Consider the following 16,305-nt stretch of genomic DNA (forward strand, 5'->3'; position numbering starts at 1 on the left):
GTTTAGCCGACGCGGCTCCTCTTTCCGCTCACAGCGCGATTCCTAGGTGCAGCGTCCGATGCAGGACGCCTCTGACGTGATCGCTGTGCCGTAGCGCATCTGGCGGGAACGCGTCCCCTGCGATGTGTGCCGTGCTGCTGCCGAGGAGTCATGCATCTGCGTGGTGCTCCCAAGCGAGATAGAGGACGATCCCATCGAGGCATCAGCCCCATGATCGCGTCCGCCTTCATGGCGCGTCGCGGCCCAGCTGTACGTGCCGATCACGACGCTTGGCTCGCGTAGATCGTTTCTCCCTCCGAGACACCGAGTTCTTTGGTTCGTTCCGCTTGCTCAGGCGCACGTATCGTCTTTGTGTGACTCAAGAGCATGCCGAGCGAATGAGTGGGCGGTGCGAACGAGGTGCGATAACGCTATCGCGTTCCACTCTTGAAGGCGAAGCTTAAGCGTCCTCCAACTTTTTTTCATGCTGCTCCGCATAATGGTCGCGCTGGCGTTCTGAAAACGATTACTCGACTAAGGCAGCATTTTTACTGGCACGGCATGTATCACTTCGTGCGCCAGTTACGTACGCGCTTGCACGGCGTGCCAACGGCGTAAAATTCCACGGCGCCCTCATGGTGAGCTACACCCGCTGCCCTGTCCGGCTCGGTCCTTCGATCGCGTCGGTGTAGACCTACCGAGGGCCACGTCCCTGCAGCTCCTCGCTAAACCGATGGAAAATTGTAGGTGTCGACCACTGCACGCGCTACGCCGAGACTGCCGCACTCTCGGCAGCCTCTGCGCGCGAAGTTGCGTTTTTCATCTTGCGGAACTTCGTTCTTCGACATGGCGCGCCACGTGAACTGCTCAGAGACAGGGGACGTGTCTTCTCGTCCGAAGTAATCCAAGCCCTTCTCGTTGCATGCAGCATCGCTCACCGCAAATCTACAGCCTACCACCCGCAAACAAACGGCTTGACAGAGAGGTTCAACCGCACACTCGGTGACATGTCGACTATGTACGTAGCCTCAGACAACAGTAACTGGGACACTGTTTTGCCGTTCGTCACGTATGCCTATAATACGGCCACACAAGCTACCACTGGCTTTTCGCCCTTTTTTCTGCTTTATGGACGAGAGCCTTCGTGTACTATGGACACACTGCTCCAATACCGACCCTGCGCTTCCAAATGCACGCCTGTGTCTGAAGCCGCCAAATACGCCGAAGACTCTAGGCAGCTCGCGCGAACCCTTACGACCGCTGCTGAAGGTCGTCAAAAGCCGCAGCGCAACAGTGGCGCGCTTACACCACTTGTCCCGACTGGTTCCCTTGTTTGGTTGTGGATCCCCCCTCACAGCCCTGGCCTTTCAACCAAACTCCTTGCACGCTATGATGGCCGCTACCGCATCATTAACCGTACCACCGCTGTCACCTACGTTGTAGAACCTCTGACGCCATCACCCGACCTTAGGCATCGCGGGCGGGATACGGTTCATGTAAACCGACTTAAGCCGTACTATGACCCCCTCATCCTACCTACGCCGCAAGTCGCCAAGATGGCTCCTCTTCTCTCGCGGGGGCCATTGTAGTGAAGAGGAGGACGAAGAAGACGCTCTTGTGTCGACTGTGCGCGCTATCAGCGTTCGTGTACTGCCGGTGCAACTAGACTCTCCCTATATATGTTGTAATAAATCATCATATTACACGCAGAATAATGGTGAGCTCACTGCCATTTCAGTGCCGGTCCTAAAGCGTGACTAGCGTGCTTATTGTGCGAAAAAACTTACGACCCACGGCAAATCTCAATGAAACTGGCAAAGGAGGTTTCTTTTTAAACCTATTCGTTGAAGCTACATTCCTTCATCGGCACCCCTTAAAGAATCCTCCCAAAACATTTCGCCTAAACCCAATGTCGGCTTGCTGACAAGAGCCACCAGCGCCGACGACCAACGGTACCTTGCGGCACTTATCTGTGCGGCACTGTAGAATAATAGCGGTAAAAGGTGCCGAGTATTCCACCGTGGTCTCTGCCTCCGCTCGCCTAAGGGTGAAGAAGTATTGTATCGCCGAAGTTAACTATCGTAGTTGCACTAGCGTAGACAAACACGATAACGGCCCACTGTATGAACGGAGCAGTACCAGCATATTTCCTTGCGATGGTGCTAGTGGCCGCTAAATAATTCAATGAGGTGATTTGTGAACCCCCCCACTTCGCAGTGTGCAGCCTGCTACATTCACGACTGTCACTTCAATAAAATTCTAGTTGTTTTAGGTAAAATTCGAGCATAAAGCAAAAGTGAACTGATGTTCTTGAGCGCCTGCGCTGTGCCCTTCTAATTTTAGGGCACTGCAGTCAGAGGCGGATACAGGGCAGCGTGTATGATGAGGGAGATGGGGGGAGGGGGGACGCTAGTTCCATGTTTAATACCCTGAGCACTCAAGTGCTCAAACACTATGCGCTTGCAGTGCCCATATAATCACTATCGCTTCAAAAAATATGTCTAAGAAATGCGGGAGGAATAAAAACAATAGGAGAGGTGGCGCGGTGGTTGGTGTTACAGGGAGGCAGCAGATAGGCGATTTTGCTCTCCATTTACAGCAGGGCTGAGAAAAACGGAAACTAGATCCACACGTGCAAACAGGCGCTTGCATGTGGCAGGCGCATGTTTCCCCAAAACAGGAAATGCCACTGGTTTGGCCCGGTTCTCGACAGTAGGCGCCGCGCCGCCACGAAATGCGTAGATGTAGTTTGCCAAGCGCTACCGAAGTCCGTGTACTTTTGTTCACGGGTGAACGTCTCGATGGATATAATCACAAAGCATCCACGGAAACTCATACAGAAACGAAAAAAAAGAAACGCCTGAGGCGAGCTTACACTTTATAAGTGCATGCTTAACATTATATTTAACGATGCACACACGTATTCAAACTATAGTGGCCAAATATTTACTTCAAAATTAAACAACCGAGCGAAAGTAAGAAAGTTATGCGATTCAGAATAACAGGCTTTTGTTTTATGGGAAAACACAGACTGGCAGACGGTTATAAAATCTACTCATCGATGATCTCCAACTCTCAAAGCATAATTCATGCTTCTGCGACAAATGTTATGAATTAGCGCACATCACACAGGATCACTGAACCTTCCATTCTAAGCAAAAAAGTATTACGAATGCGGTCTCTACGAAAATATTTTGAGAACGCCTACTCGAGAACAGCCTTTGAAATGTCCTATTTCTTAATACTCTCGCCAGGCTGGTAAAGGAGTTCTTTCTAAGTGACAAGAGAACAAATACTACCATCGGCTATGCTCATCGGACATCTGCTGGAGTTGCACGCCTCGAAGCGGGAGCCCAACGCCGCGTGCAATAGCCCCGTTATCTTTTCGCCACTTTCTCACTTCCATGTGCGCTTAGTACGGCCTGATAATCCTTGGCCGCCTTCGTTAGGCTCAATTGCACGAAGGAAAGATAGGCAGTGCTGCTCACCCTTCGCACTCACCCTTGAGCGGCCGTCGGCATTCGCAGAGTCGTGCTAAGGATGTGAGACTCCTCCCCCCCCCCCCCCCCCCCTAGGACAAGGTCACAGCGGATTTTTTGTACCGCACAAGCAGTTTTTCTTGGCCTCCACAAGACCTACGTTTGAAGAAAACTACGTCATCGCCCGACGTGGCTCAAATCAGCACAGCACGCGCATAACGTGTCGACTTATACGTGCTACCCACTCCACACGTGCGAGTTCATGGCTGTTTTCTCTGCGAAATTGGGCAACGAAGCAGCAAACGGTCGCAAAATAGCCTGACTGCGACAAATGTACGCCGTCAAGCGCGCATGGTTCTTCTACTAAACCTAATTGGTTTATTTGACCATTTCACTAGTTTTAAAGCGATTATTAGTTTTCCTTCGCTCTATCCCCATTTCCGTACTCTGACTTTCTCCGCTAAGGGCACTTCACCTCGCGCAATCGAGTTCGATGGCGCGTTCATCGCCATTCATCGCCGTCTGCGAGCCAGCTCTTTTATGCGCACGCGTTGTCGTGAGAAAGTTTTGTGGCTTGGATGCACAGAGTTTCGCAGAATAATTACTAGACAGAACCCTGGCGCCAGCACCTACGGCAGCTTCAAGCGGGGTGGTTCGGCCAGCATGGAAAGGATGTGCAGGAGATGAGCACCTTCTGGCTTCAAGCGGCTGCATGACTTCGTAAGCTCGTCATTTTCGACACAGTACTGTGTAATGAGTAATTAAGTAAGCACTGATCAAATCTTCCGACGGCAGGATTTGAACACGACGCCTCCAGCACAAAAGCCATCCGCGATAGTGAAACCCTTACGCTACGCACGCATGCACCGACCAGCGGCACAGAATAGCAATGTGCTTCAAAGCCAAATAAGCAACAGCGCACTGAAAACGAAGGCAGAGCAAGTCGCAGACAGAACACAAGCGCTCACTTTCAACTGGAAAATTTATTGAATTAACGAGTTAATATGCACTTGAACTGCGCATGTGCCTGCAAGACAGTGAATAATTGGTGACAATCATTCGTGGTTAGAAACAGGCGATGCTAAAAGATAAACAAAATAAACAAACTTTGTTCAGAGCGCTCTCGCTTCTATGGTATCGGTCAGTACCAACTCGTCTAGTTTTCCATCCTCTTTCGAATTGCTTATGGGAAAGCCAGTACCTTGAGACGCTTGCCGCGTTTAAATTGTGCCACCTCGACAAGCTGAACCGCTGCAATTATTAAAGCTATTGGGCGTATTGGCAGAGTCTTCACTTATAAAAAGATAGACTGTTCTGAGATTTGGACAACGAACGCAGATAAAGGGTAATAATTAAAGCCACAAGAACGTCTCAATCCAAAATTACAAGGCTCAGACAAATCCATGTACTACCCTATCATTCCCTTTGTGGCTGAATGATTGTTGCGCCATGGAGTTCCCTCTAGTACTCAATGTACGAAACTCTATGCTTAGATGGGATGTGCTTTCTGGTAGGCGTTGTGTCGCGTTTCTACGCCACTTGGGCTGATGGGTTCACGTGCTTCGCGGAGTCCAAAACCCTAGTCCTGGACCAAAAACTCGAGGGTGTCCTGTATTCCGCTACGTTTGATAGCTGCGCTCCGTTTTCGAAACGAAACTGAAGGTATCTGCTAAAGACGTTTCCAAACTGTGCTTCAATTTTGATGTCATCGTAGTCGTATTTATATTCTATCCTACAGAGTACATAATAGAAAGAATTACTGTATGTGAAAGCTTTAATGTTTTTTCCCGCTCTCCTTGCTGAAAAATACAATAAAAAATTTTTACACATTTTTCAAATTTATTTCACTGCCAGATCATTGCAACAAAAATTAGTATATATCTGTCCGCTGATTTATATGCAATCTTCAACACCTGCCTTGTAAATTACCAGTTTTGTTCTTTTGTTCTTTTGCGCGCTGATTTGCTTACAGGCATGACGAGTATCTTTGATCCACGAACCGACTACCTTTGATCCAGGGAACGATCTCGAGGGTGCGCGTTGAAGCAGTTACCTTCCCGTAGTTAAAAGAATCGTCGCCTGTCGTGTCGCCTACACGGGACTCCACGGGTTTCGCAACATCAGACAAAGAGGAGGAGCTCTCGCCGGAATGCGGCGTGGCCATTTTTCCTGGCGCTCAATAATGTCACCCAGTACGGGTCAAGTAGCGCGAGCGTCACTCAGACGCCGGTTACGCAAATTCCTTAATCGTCGCATCAATGAAACTGCTTATAAAGGTCCCGATTGCCCGGCGCTCCTTGCCACTTTGCCTATGGACGTTTCGGCGGACGATATGGCGTGAGTAGCGCAAACTGGACGCGTTTTTAGGTTCTTTGTTCATAAGTTCGTACGCCTTAAAAAGTTCGAGAAAGCGATGACCGGAGTGGGGGGGGGGGGGGGGGGAGCCTTCTTTTGCAGACATCTCTCGCGTTCTGCTTTACTTCTTTTTTTGTGGCACGGTTCTTGATAATGTCGAGAGAGAAACACATACGTACATGTGAGATCGCAATGTACCTAATCAGACTATTCGCTTGATATCTGTTGCCAGGTGGTTTCGGAGAAGCGACGGGGGTGTTCTGGACGTGAGTAGGTTCCTCAGCAGCACATTCGGCTGCGCCGAGTACGTCGGATAGGATGTTCACCTTTGCATTATCGCCTCAACAGTTCGTTACTCAAAGGTTCGTTATCTTTAAGATAAAGACTACTCTGGCGCCGCATTTCTGATGGAAAGAGGGAACGGCGGATGCGACAAAAATTGTAGGCCCCTTCCATGGAGTTGTGTTTCACCAAGCATGTCAGATTGTAGAGGCTAGAGGAAAGTTAACAAAGATAAAACTTCTGTTGGGCAGTCAATTAAGAAGCATTTGAACAGCCAACAACGGAGAACGCTCTGCATTCTAGGCAGGCTTATGCGTAATGAATTACATGGAGTTAACGACTTACTCGCCGTTGGGCTGCTAAGCACGAGGTAGCGGGGTCGAATCCCGGCCACGGCGGCAGCATTTCTATGGGGGCGAAATGCGAAAACACCCGTGTACTTAGATTTGGGTGCATGTCAAAGAACCCCAGGTAGTCGAAATTTCCGGAGTCCCTCATGACAGCGTGCCTCATAATGAGGACGTGTTTTTGGCACGTAAGACCCCATAATTTTTTTTGATTAACGACTTGTAATCAATTACATTGTATGGTGCATTTAAAGTTGACTACTTTTTCTTACTCAGTAGTGCTCGCTTAATTGAATTGTTTATTAATTAACGAATTACATATAACCAGTTAAATTATTGTCGATTTTCTTGCTTTGTGGTGGCTGCATGGGGAGCACCTTATACGAGCCCCCATCCGCTCTTTGAAGTGCAGAGCTTCAATGAGGACAAAGACGCGAGCATCGCAGCATTGGGTAACCACAGCCTTGTGCGCAAGGTGTTTGTAAGTAGCAGCGTCTTACTCGCCAGCGTACCATCGCGCGAGTTTTCTGTCGTAGCAGATATCTACGTAGGCACAATTGCACAGAAACCATTGACAACGACTGTCAATGTAAAGGAATAGCCGAACAAATTTTGAAAGCTATTCGCATTATTAAAGGAGTGATTCGCTAGGAGGCGTACGCTGGTTCCAATGAGAATACTTGGGAAGCGTTTGTTGTATGATTGAGTAATTCCGCGTAGACAGCAGACCCCTCAACCACCATATCTGTCGGCAATATAGGTGCGTCTCAAGTTGGCGTTCCGCAGGTTGGTGACGCATGGGTCCGACAAGAAACCAACAAGGATGTAGTAAGGGAGTGCTTTGTAGCACGCACATTCTGGACGCCGGTTGCAAGAGTGTTTCGAATATCCGTCGTGCGCCCACCGCCGCGACGAAATCGCTTTGCGTTTCTCGTGTACTACAGCGCTATACTCCATCTCAGAAGATGGTTGCAGCACTGTGGAATCTACACAAATTCTTGGCCAATAGGAAGGCCGAGGGCCCCTAGAGATGTGCTCATCCACCGCGACGTCGTCTGTTTAGCGTCTGCTTGCCACCACGCTACATTCGCCGTGACTGGTAGATTGGCGCAAAGCTTGACTGGATTCCGTTACCATAAGCTGCGTTTACATGCGTGCGACAGCAGGGATTCGCTTCAGCTGTGCGCTTTCCCTGCAGCTACCTTGCAGCCTCCGTAGCAAGTAGTACGAGCCAATGCCCTTACAAATGTTCACCTGCGCCACAACATCTCCTCGGCGTTTACTTGGCGTTTGCTCGCTACCGTCATCACGTATCATGCTAGAGCGGGGTAACAAATAATTGATGCAGTGAACAAGTAGGCTTTTATAGCGTTCGGCATCGTCAACGCAACCCCAATGCTAATGCTGTGGCGCCATCTGCCTAACTAGAAATCAAACTGGTTTTACTGCTCGGTGCCATCTTTGTAGTCGTAGCAATGTGAAATCATACAGCCGATCTGAATAAATGCGACAAAACATACCTAATGATTTAACTTCAGCTTCTAACAATGATGAATTTCGCTTCTTGTTTCTTGCTGACACGGTGGAAAGCCAGTAACAAGCGCGAATTCGGATCGAAGCAGTTGGTCAGCGCTGTATGGGCGCTGCCATGTTGCCACGGTTAGGGTGGCTATTACAGGTGCCGCCGGTAACTGCCACAGTAATTCTCGGTATACGACGAGCATGCGCAAAGGTCGTAACATCTCACGTATCGCTGTACCGAGTCACGTAGTTCGCAAAAATAAAACACTCTAGTGTAGCCAATAATGAGCCAGTTACGCGCTGAACTATATACCGCTGGGCAGGGATATTGCCTGTGTACGCCTCGAACCTTCGCCAGTACTGCAGCCAGTTTGTGAGATAGAGTAGAGAAACGTTTAGTGGTGCTTACACAACACCACAGAGCGGTCTCAGCAACAAAATAAAGCGATGTGCAAACTACGCAAACTATAGGTGACAGTACCGGGTCACCTTGATGAAAAGCTGTTCGTAGTGGATGAAGCCGGAGTTTCTTCTCACGTCTGTTTTACATCGAAGCTGTTGATGTGGACCCTGTGCCGTCGTTGTCTGATTTCGCTAAAAAAGGGGGCCACGTGACCTAGCAGGAGAGGAAGGGAAGAGCTAAACAAGGCGAAAGAGGTTTAAATGACCCTTTCCCCCTGTGAAAATGCTATCTTATACGCTAATCTTACACGGTTGTCGCACGGTGCATTTTCGGTGATCGAGCTAGATTGGCATGTAATTTAGCGACGATCGATTCCACCCTGCCGAAAAAAAAAAAAAACTATGCTGGCGGTTTGCCACGAACGCACAGTGCCCAGTGTTTGAAACGCGATACTGCGCTTCACAAGCTGTTTGCAGTGCTGTGGAAGGTAGGGGCGGTTAGCCAATCAGGATAGAGCGCATCAGAAGATTGTGTTCTTACGCGCCTGTCGCCCCGTGATAATAATGAGAGGTGGCTCCAGATATGTTTAAAGAAGTTTAATAATATTTAGGTTATTTATTTTTGCAGCAAGTGGCGCTGGTGTCTTCTTCATATGATTTTTTTTTCTTTTCGGATGGGCGACGCCTATTCCACAGGCACTGGCCCCCACTTCTTTTTCTATATTTCTACATTTCTTTTTTTTATATGGCGTCTTAACCATGACGATAACTCTAAGTGGTGGCGGTTGTGGAAGAAGTTTCTGTGTGAACCACTTTTCGTAGTGGTCACCGTTCATTTCTTCGTGGTAGTCGCCCGAGCTGTTCTTAGCTCGGAAGACTTCCGCAGCTCCTTCGACAAAACCGCGTTCGTTGCAGCACTGCGTCACAATAAGTCTGCCGCCTTTGGCACTGGGTTTCTGAAGACCAGTCGAGAGTCCGAATCGACGTGGTTCGTGCGCAGACTGGATGGTACCGTAAATCCACACCCGACTACGCGTGTGGCCGGCGTTGACTCACGCTTCATCGGTTAAAAAAATTGGCCTACCCTGGCGTCGCAGCTCCGCTATCTGGCGCAGGTAAAAAAAAACTTAAATTATGGGGTTTTACGTGCCAAAACCACTGTCTAATTATGAGGCACGCCGCAGTGGGGGACTCCAGAAATTTTGACCACCTGGGGTTCTTTAACGTGCACCTAAATCTAAGTACACGGGTGTTTTCGCCGCCATCCAAATGCGGCCGCCGGGATTCGATCCCACGACCTCGTGCTCAGCAGCCCAACACCATAGCCACTGATCAACCCCCGCGGGTTGTGGCGCAGGTACCGGCGGCGACACTGCACGATGTGCGTCGCTTCGATCAGCAGTACATTCCGAGACCGTTTCTTGTATCGGAAGCCGAACTTCTTCAGCATCGTTTGCATCGTTGCTGTGGACACAGTTGGTAGCGTGTCGTCCTCTTTGAAACGCTGCACCACCTTGGCGAGAGTCGGAATCTCCCCTCTCTGGAAGCAGTCCTGCAGCACCAATCGCAACACGCTCAAGTCAAAATCGTCCAGCTTCCTCGTCCGCTCACCTCCTTTTCCACCACAACGCTTCTTCGATGAAGACACTCTGCCCGCCTTCTCCGTCTCCGTTGTTGACTGGTAGAGCGTTCGCTCACTCATCTGGGTGAGTTTTGCAGTCCTCTTGATAAGCGAATTCAAGCTCGCACTGCCTCCGCACTCGACGCGAAGCCCTTCAAGAACGTTTAAAGCTATCTGCTCTGCCAGCTTGGGGAAACAGAGCAAATTAGCCGCACGGCACACAGGGGTCACAACCGAATCAGGCGACACCATGTTGCCGAAAGACGGCGCATCACCACCTTGTAACAGGCCTCCGAGCAGCTGTGTTACTGCGGGTCATTGCTATCAGTTTCGCGACTGATTGAAAGCGCTGTCTATAGTTTAAGATCGTCCCTCCATACTGCTTTAAATTTTTGTGTTTTATGTTTTAAATCTACTCCTAATCCGCTCAAATATCTGAGGGACTATTTGCTGTGCTCCTGCAGCCCTGATTGGCTAAGAGGCCCCTACCTTCCACAGCGCTGCAAACAGCTTGTGAAACGAAGTGTAGGAGCGCGTGGCAGCCGGCATTAGTATGAAGAAGTGCCGGCAGCCACGTCAATCGTCAAACCAATCCAACCAATCGTCAAAACGATGGCAGCGCCTGCATCTCTAGTTGTGGGCCTTGCGCCCTATATACGGAGCTTTGTATTAGTGGTAGCGCACATTGCGACCCAGCAGCAACTATTTGAAAATGACGAGTAGTGCGTACTCCTGAGGAAGCTGCCTACCGCGAAAGCGAAAATGAGGTGAAAGATTACTGAAACAAAAGATTTACGCTATAGAAAAGATTTACGCTATAGACTGCTTGCGAAGTTTGACATGCGTGGTGTAACACCCGGTGTAACTAACACGCTTTCGCTTTTCTGCCATCTTCACTGACTAGAAGGGACGGCGATATTTTCCCGCACGGACATATTTATTTATTTATTTATTTATTTATTTATTTATTTATTTATTTATTCATATACCCTAAGGGCCCATTCGGGCATTACATAGGGGGGGGGGGAGCCAGCTACAATTAGAAACGTGTAGAAAAAGAACATTGGTAAGATACAGTTACAGTGACGTAATTATATACAGAAAGAATAACATACGCAAGTAGGCGCTCAACACTGAGATAATCACACATTTAGGAAAACCTTCAACTTGTTAACAAAAACATCATGGTTAATGGCAGATACAATGTCCCTCGGTAGTCTATTCCAATGATATATTGCCAAAAGTAATGGCGAATGACGGTACAGATTAGTGCGAGCATAAAGGGGTTTCACTTTAAATGGGTGATCAAAACGCTGAAAAATAGTATAAGCTGCACTGACGTAAGATTCGCGGAACCGGAATCTACTATGATAAAGCGCGTGAAAATGTGATAACAATGTTATTAGTCGGCGGTTTTGAAGAGAGGGCAATGAAAGTGATTCCTTGATGTCCGTAACACTGTAGTTTCGCGAGTATTTTTTTGTGATATATCTTGCTGCTTTATTTTGTAATGCTTCGAGCTGATCGATCAGATAGGTCTGATGCGGATTCCAAATAATGGATGCGTACTCTACCTTTGAACGAACAAGCGTAGTGTATGCCAATAACTTAGTAGCAGAGTTCGCCAAGTATAAGTTGCGTTTAATGAAGCCGAGTGTTTTGGATGCCTTACTGGTTATGGTATTAATGTGCTCGTTCCAAGATAAATCAGAGGATAAATGAACTCCGAGATATTTAAATGTGGATACTTTCTCAACAAGGATTCCCTGAATCGTGTAATAGCTTAATTCTGGATTATGTGTTCTCGTGAACGTCATGGCCTTAGTTTTAGAAACGTTAATTTCCATTTGCCACTGGCAACACCAAAATCCGAGTTTGTCGAGGTCTACCTGTAATGAGTTCTTATCTTCCGCGTTACTAATTTGTCTGTAGATGATACAGTCGTCTGCGAATAACCTTATGGTAGAAGATAAAGTGTCTCCTATGTCGTTAATATAGATCAGAAATAATATTGGACCCAGGACCGAACCCTGCGGTACACCGGATTTTACATGCGAAAGTGAAGATGAGTACCCATTCACGTAGACTGATTGACTTCGGTTGGTTAAAAAATTAGCTATCCAATTTGTAATCCTACTGTTTATGTTAAGATTCGTTAGCTTCATTAATAAGCGGATGTGCGGAACTTTCTCAAATGCTTTTGCAAAATCAATAAATATAGCATCTATTTTTAGTCCACCATGAACGGCTTCGTGGAGGTCAGTTACCGATTCGAATAGTTGGGTTTCACAGGAACGACCACGAAGGAAACCATGCTGATTGCTAGCGAAGAAATTGTGATCTGATAGAAATTTCATGACGTTGGGTGATATGATGTGCTCTAGTAATTTACAACAGATGCTTGTTAATGATATGGGCCTGTAGTTTGAGACTAAGGAGGGATCACCAGATTTAAAAAATGGGGATCACGCGTGCACACCTCCAGGCGTCAGGCACGCATCCTGTATTAACTGACTGTTGAAATACAGCAACCAAGATACGTGATATAGCTGGTTTTGTAAGTTTTAGCAATTTTGCGCAAATGTCATCTGGTCCGGGTGCCGAATTGACTGGTAGACGATCTATAGCAGCTTCTACACCTTCGCGAGTGATTATGAGGTCATTCATTGAAGTATTTAAGCTGATAAAGTTCAGATCTGGTGGCACTGGTTCTTCTGATGTGAAAACCGAACAGAAAAAAGTGTTTAATTCTTCCGCAACATCGGACTGCAGAAGAGGCTCACCATCTTTCGTTATCGACACAAGGGAGGATGACGATGGTTTCGGATTTACTACTTCCCAAAATTTTTTACAGTTGTTTTTTAACATTTGTGATAAGTCGTAGTTGTAAAATTTTTCCTTCGCTGCTTCAATTTCTGCTTTGCAAAGTCTCGCCTGTTCGAGATGGCGTTCCCAGTCGTCGGCAGAGGTCGAAGCTTTGCCCTTGAATACATTCTTTTCTTCTTATTAATGCACCGCTTGACATGTGTTGTAAACCACGTGTTTTTGTTTGAAGATTTGATAGTAATTCTTGGAATATATCTTTCCTTCAATTCAGTGAGCGTCCTTTGAAAGATCTGCCAATTTTCGTTTGTATCACGCTCGGAAAAGGTCAATAAAAACTGCGTAGAAAATGTTAGTAGGTAGTTATTTAGTCCGCGTACATCCCCTCTGTTGTAATCGTATATGGTTTTCTTTGCATTACGAGGTTTTTCATATTTTATGGTGTACTCGCAGTGGATAACATTGTGGTCACTCATGCAGTCAAGAACGCGTACATACATACTTTGTGGATCTGTAGTCAGTACAAGATCTAGAACTGAATCACCACGTGTGGGACATGATACCATTTGGCTCAAGTTAAACAAAGAAAGAACATCAAGAAACTGCCTACATTCATGCCTTCTTGCGCCCTCGACAGGTTTGCATGTCGGCCAGTCAATTCCGGGATAGTTAAAGTCACCTGCAAGTATTATTTCCGATGACGGATAGTTGCTTTGAATAATGCTTAAAGAATCATGAAGGCATTCAACAAAGTCAGCTGAAGAACTGGGTGGCCGATAGCAAACCCCGATAACGCAAGTTACAGACGGCGATAAACGGAGTGCGATCCACAATATTTCCAGGACGAAAAAAGTGTCGACAAGATGCGCACTGAACTTCTTATTTACAGCAATTATGACGCCACCGCCTCGAGATGTGCTTCTGTCTTTTCTAAACAAGGAAAAACTATTCTAAAGCAATAGTTCGCTGTCAGCTACATCAGAGCAAAGCCAAGTTTCGGTACCAAGGACTATGCCCGCGGAACAGCATTCAATAAAGGCTTGCAGATGATCTTGTTTGTTTAACAGACTTCGGAAATTTGATACTATGATTGACAAGGTGTTATTCGGATGGGTTCTTTCAGGTTCATTCGTTTGTTCTACGTGTCTGGTGGTCTGGGAGAACTACCACCTTATTGGTCGAGGAATCAAATATATAGTGCTTATTGGCAAGAATTAGTTTATCAAAAACTAGCTTGAATTTTTCGTTGGGTTGGCGGTTAGTCCCAGCAAAATCGCGGAGTTTATTTCTGATCTGCCGCAAGCGCGGCGAAAAGTCTTCTTCTACCCATACTCGAGCAGATGCAACGTCTTTAAGCTTGAATGCATTCCTAAGGATATTGTTTTTATCCTTAAAGTTCAAAAACTTAACTATTATGGGGCGATTATATCCCGGCTTTTCCTGTCCCAGTCTGTGAGCCCTTTCAATACAACTAGGCTGAATGTTGAATGTATTCGTTATAAACTCTGTAATTAATTTTTCCGTGTCATTCCACTTCTCAGTTCTTTCCTCGGGAATGCCCTTGAATATAAGGTTGTTCCGCCGCATTCGGTTGTTCAGATCATCCACGGCAAGATTGGCTTGTTCAATTTGTTTAAGTTCAATGGTTCGAACCTGATCCCGAGTTTCCTGCACAAGCATCCCCACTGTGGATACATCTTTGTGAACGCTGTCAACTGTTTCTAGGCGCTGTTCAATTTGTGACAACCGTCTTTTGACATCTGTAATATTCTACTGGATGTCCTTGAGTTTGACGCACATGTCTTTCTGAGATTTTTCGTTAGCCGCAGAAAGTTCTTTGAGAAAATTCATAATTTGATCTACCTTGTCAGGACCTGGGTTTGTTTCGACGTCCCCTGCACAGATGATCAGGTGCGCGACACAGAACAAAATTACGAACAATTGTACCCCAGCCTTCGATGTCCGACACGCCGATGCTGGCCGTAACCACACGGGTGAGCACGATTTAGTGACTCTACTAAGCGCGACGAAACAGCCGATCCTGGCGCGGTAGGTACATAGATCAATGCCCATCTCTGTTCAAAAAATTTTACACAACTTCAATTGGGGTTTGCAGCTAAATAGGGATCACGAAATGCGCCAAAGCGCCGCAGACCCACCTACAACGAGCGAAAGCAACAGTTTTAGCGCTGTGAAACTGGCTGCAAATCCCGTTTGACGTTTGTCGCTGAGGCTTCTTATACTTGGCTTGAGGGCGCTGCGGTGCGTGCCGGTATCACCTGCGCGGGATTGCACGACGATGGCTCCCACGACGCAAGGTGATATGAGTCCAGGGCACGAGGCAGCAGCTTTTGTGCTCGATGGGTGGCAGTCGGCCGGTGCTTGCGCAATCGGCCGATTTTAGCAGCGACTGACGGGCGTCTCACAGGGTCACACGCAGGTTCCTCACCTACAACGAGCGAAAGCAACAGCTTTAGCGCTGTGAAACTGGCTGCAAATCCCGTTTGACGTTTGTCGCTGAGGCTTCTTATACTTGGCTTGAGGGCGCTGCGGTGCGTGCCGGTATCACCTGCGCGGGATTGCACGACGATGGCTCCCACGACGCAAGGTGATATGAGTCCAGGACACGAGGCAGCAGCTTTTGTGCTCGATGGGTGGCAGTCGGCCGGTGCTTGCGCAATCGGCCGATTTTAGCAGCGACTGACGGGCGTCTCACAGGGTCACACGCAGGTTCCTCACCTACAACGAGCGAAAGCAACAGTTTTAGCGCTGTGAAACTGGCTGCAAATCCCCGACATAATGGAACACACCGTTCTTTTTTTCGTTATATGTATCAATAGAGTAAGAGAGCGTGCGGACATGTCAGTTACCTCGCAGACTTATAAAAGCATGCTAATATATACAAAGTTTGCTCAAAATTTATTACCGCTCATATTAGACCTATTTTGATACTTGCCCTAACATTTCCTTCTTCTTTTGTAATCGACTGTTATGTCTGAAAAAAATACTTTTGGATGTTTACCCCACTTATTATTTTTAATTGGCTTTACGCCTGCGATGCCTTGGTGGCGTAAACTTTTACTCTCATTTATTTTTCATTTCATTTTTACGCGAGGGATTCCCAAAATGCCGTACCTAACCACCTCTTGAGGCGACTTGTACGCAGCGAATTGCATGTGATTAATTACATGTAATCAGCTATTCTTTTTGGCAACTTTGTAATTTAGCAATTACTTTGATTCCTCCGTAACGCTGACTGCATTTTTTTTTAAATTTCGGTAACCTATTGCGTGTAACCAGTTACACTTTTGACGAAACAAGTGCTGACAGGTGACACAGCTTAGAACACTCCGCTGGAACGACAGGGTCGAAAAGGGCCAAAGCATATCCAAGGGTTACCTCCTATCCCCAAACACTGTGCCGTGGCTACTCCTCGATCACCTATACATGGCAGTCTTGCAGATTAGCACATTTCTCTTGGAAGTTCGACCTCTGA

At 47.2% G+C, this 16,305-nt stretch overlaps 1 pseudogene; it reads right to left on the reverse strand.

Moving 5' to 3' along the window:
* Positions 1-4,087: 4,087 nt before the first annotated feature.
* LOC142574926 (uncharacterized) overlaps positions 4,088-16,305 on the reverse strand; it is a 40,765-nt pseudogene continuing 28,547 nt past the window's right edge.

Source organism: Dermacentor variabilis, chromosome 3, assembly GCF_050947875.1.
Source record: "Dermacentor variabilis isolate Ectoservices chromosome 3, ASM5094787v1, whole genome shotgun sequence".
Classification (NCBI taxonomy): domain Eukaryota; kingdom Metazoa; phylum Arthropoda; class Arachnida; order Ixodida; family Ixodidae; genus Dermacentor; species Dermacentor variabilis.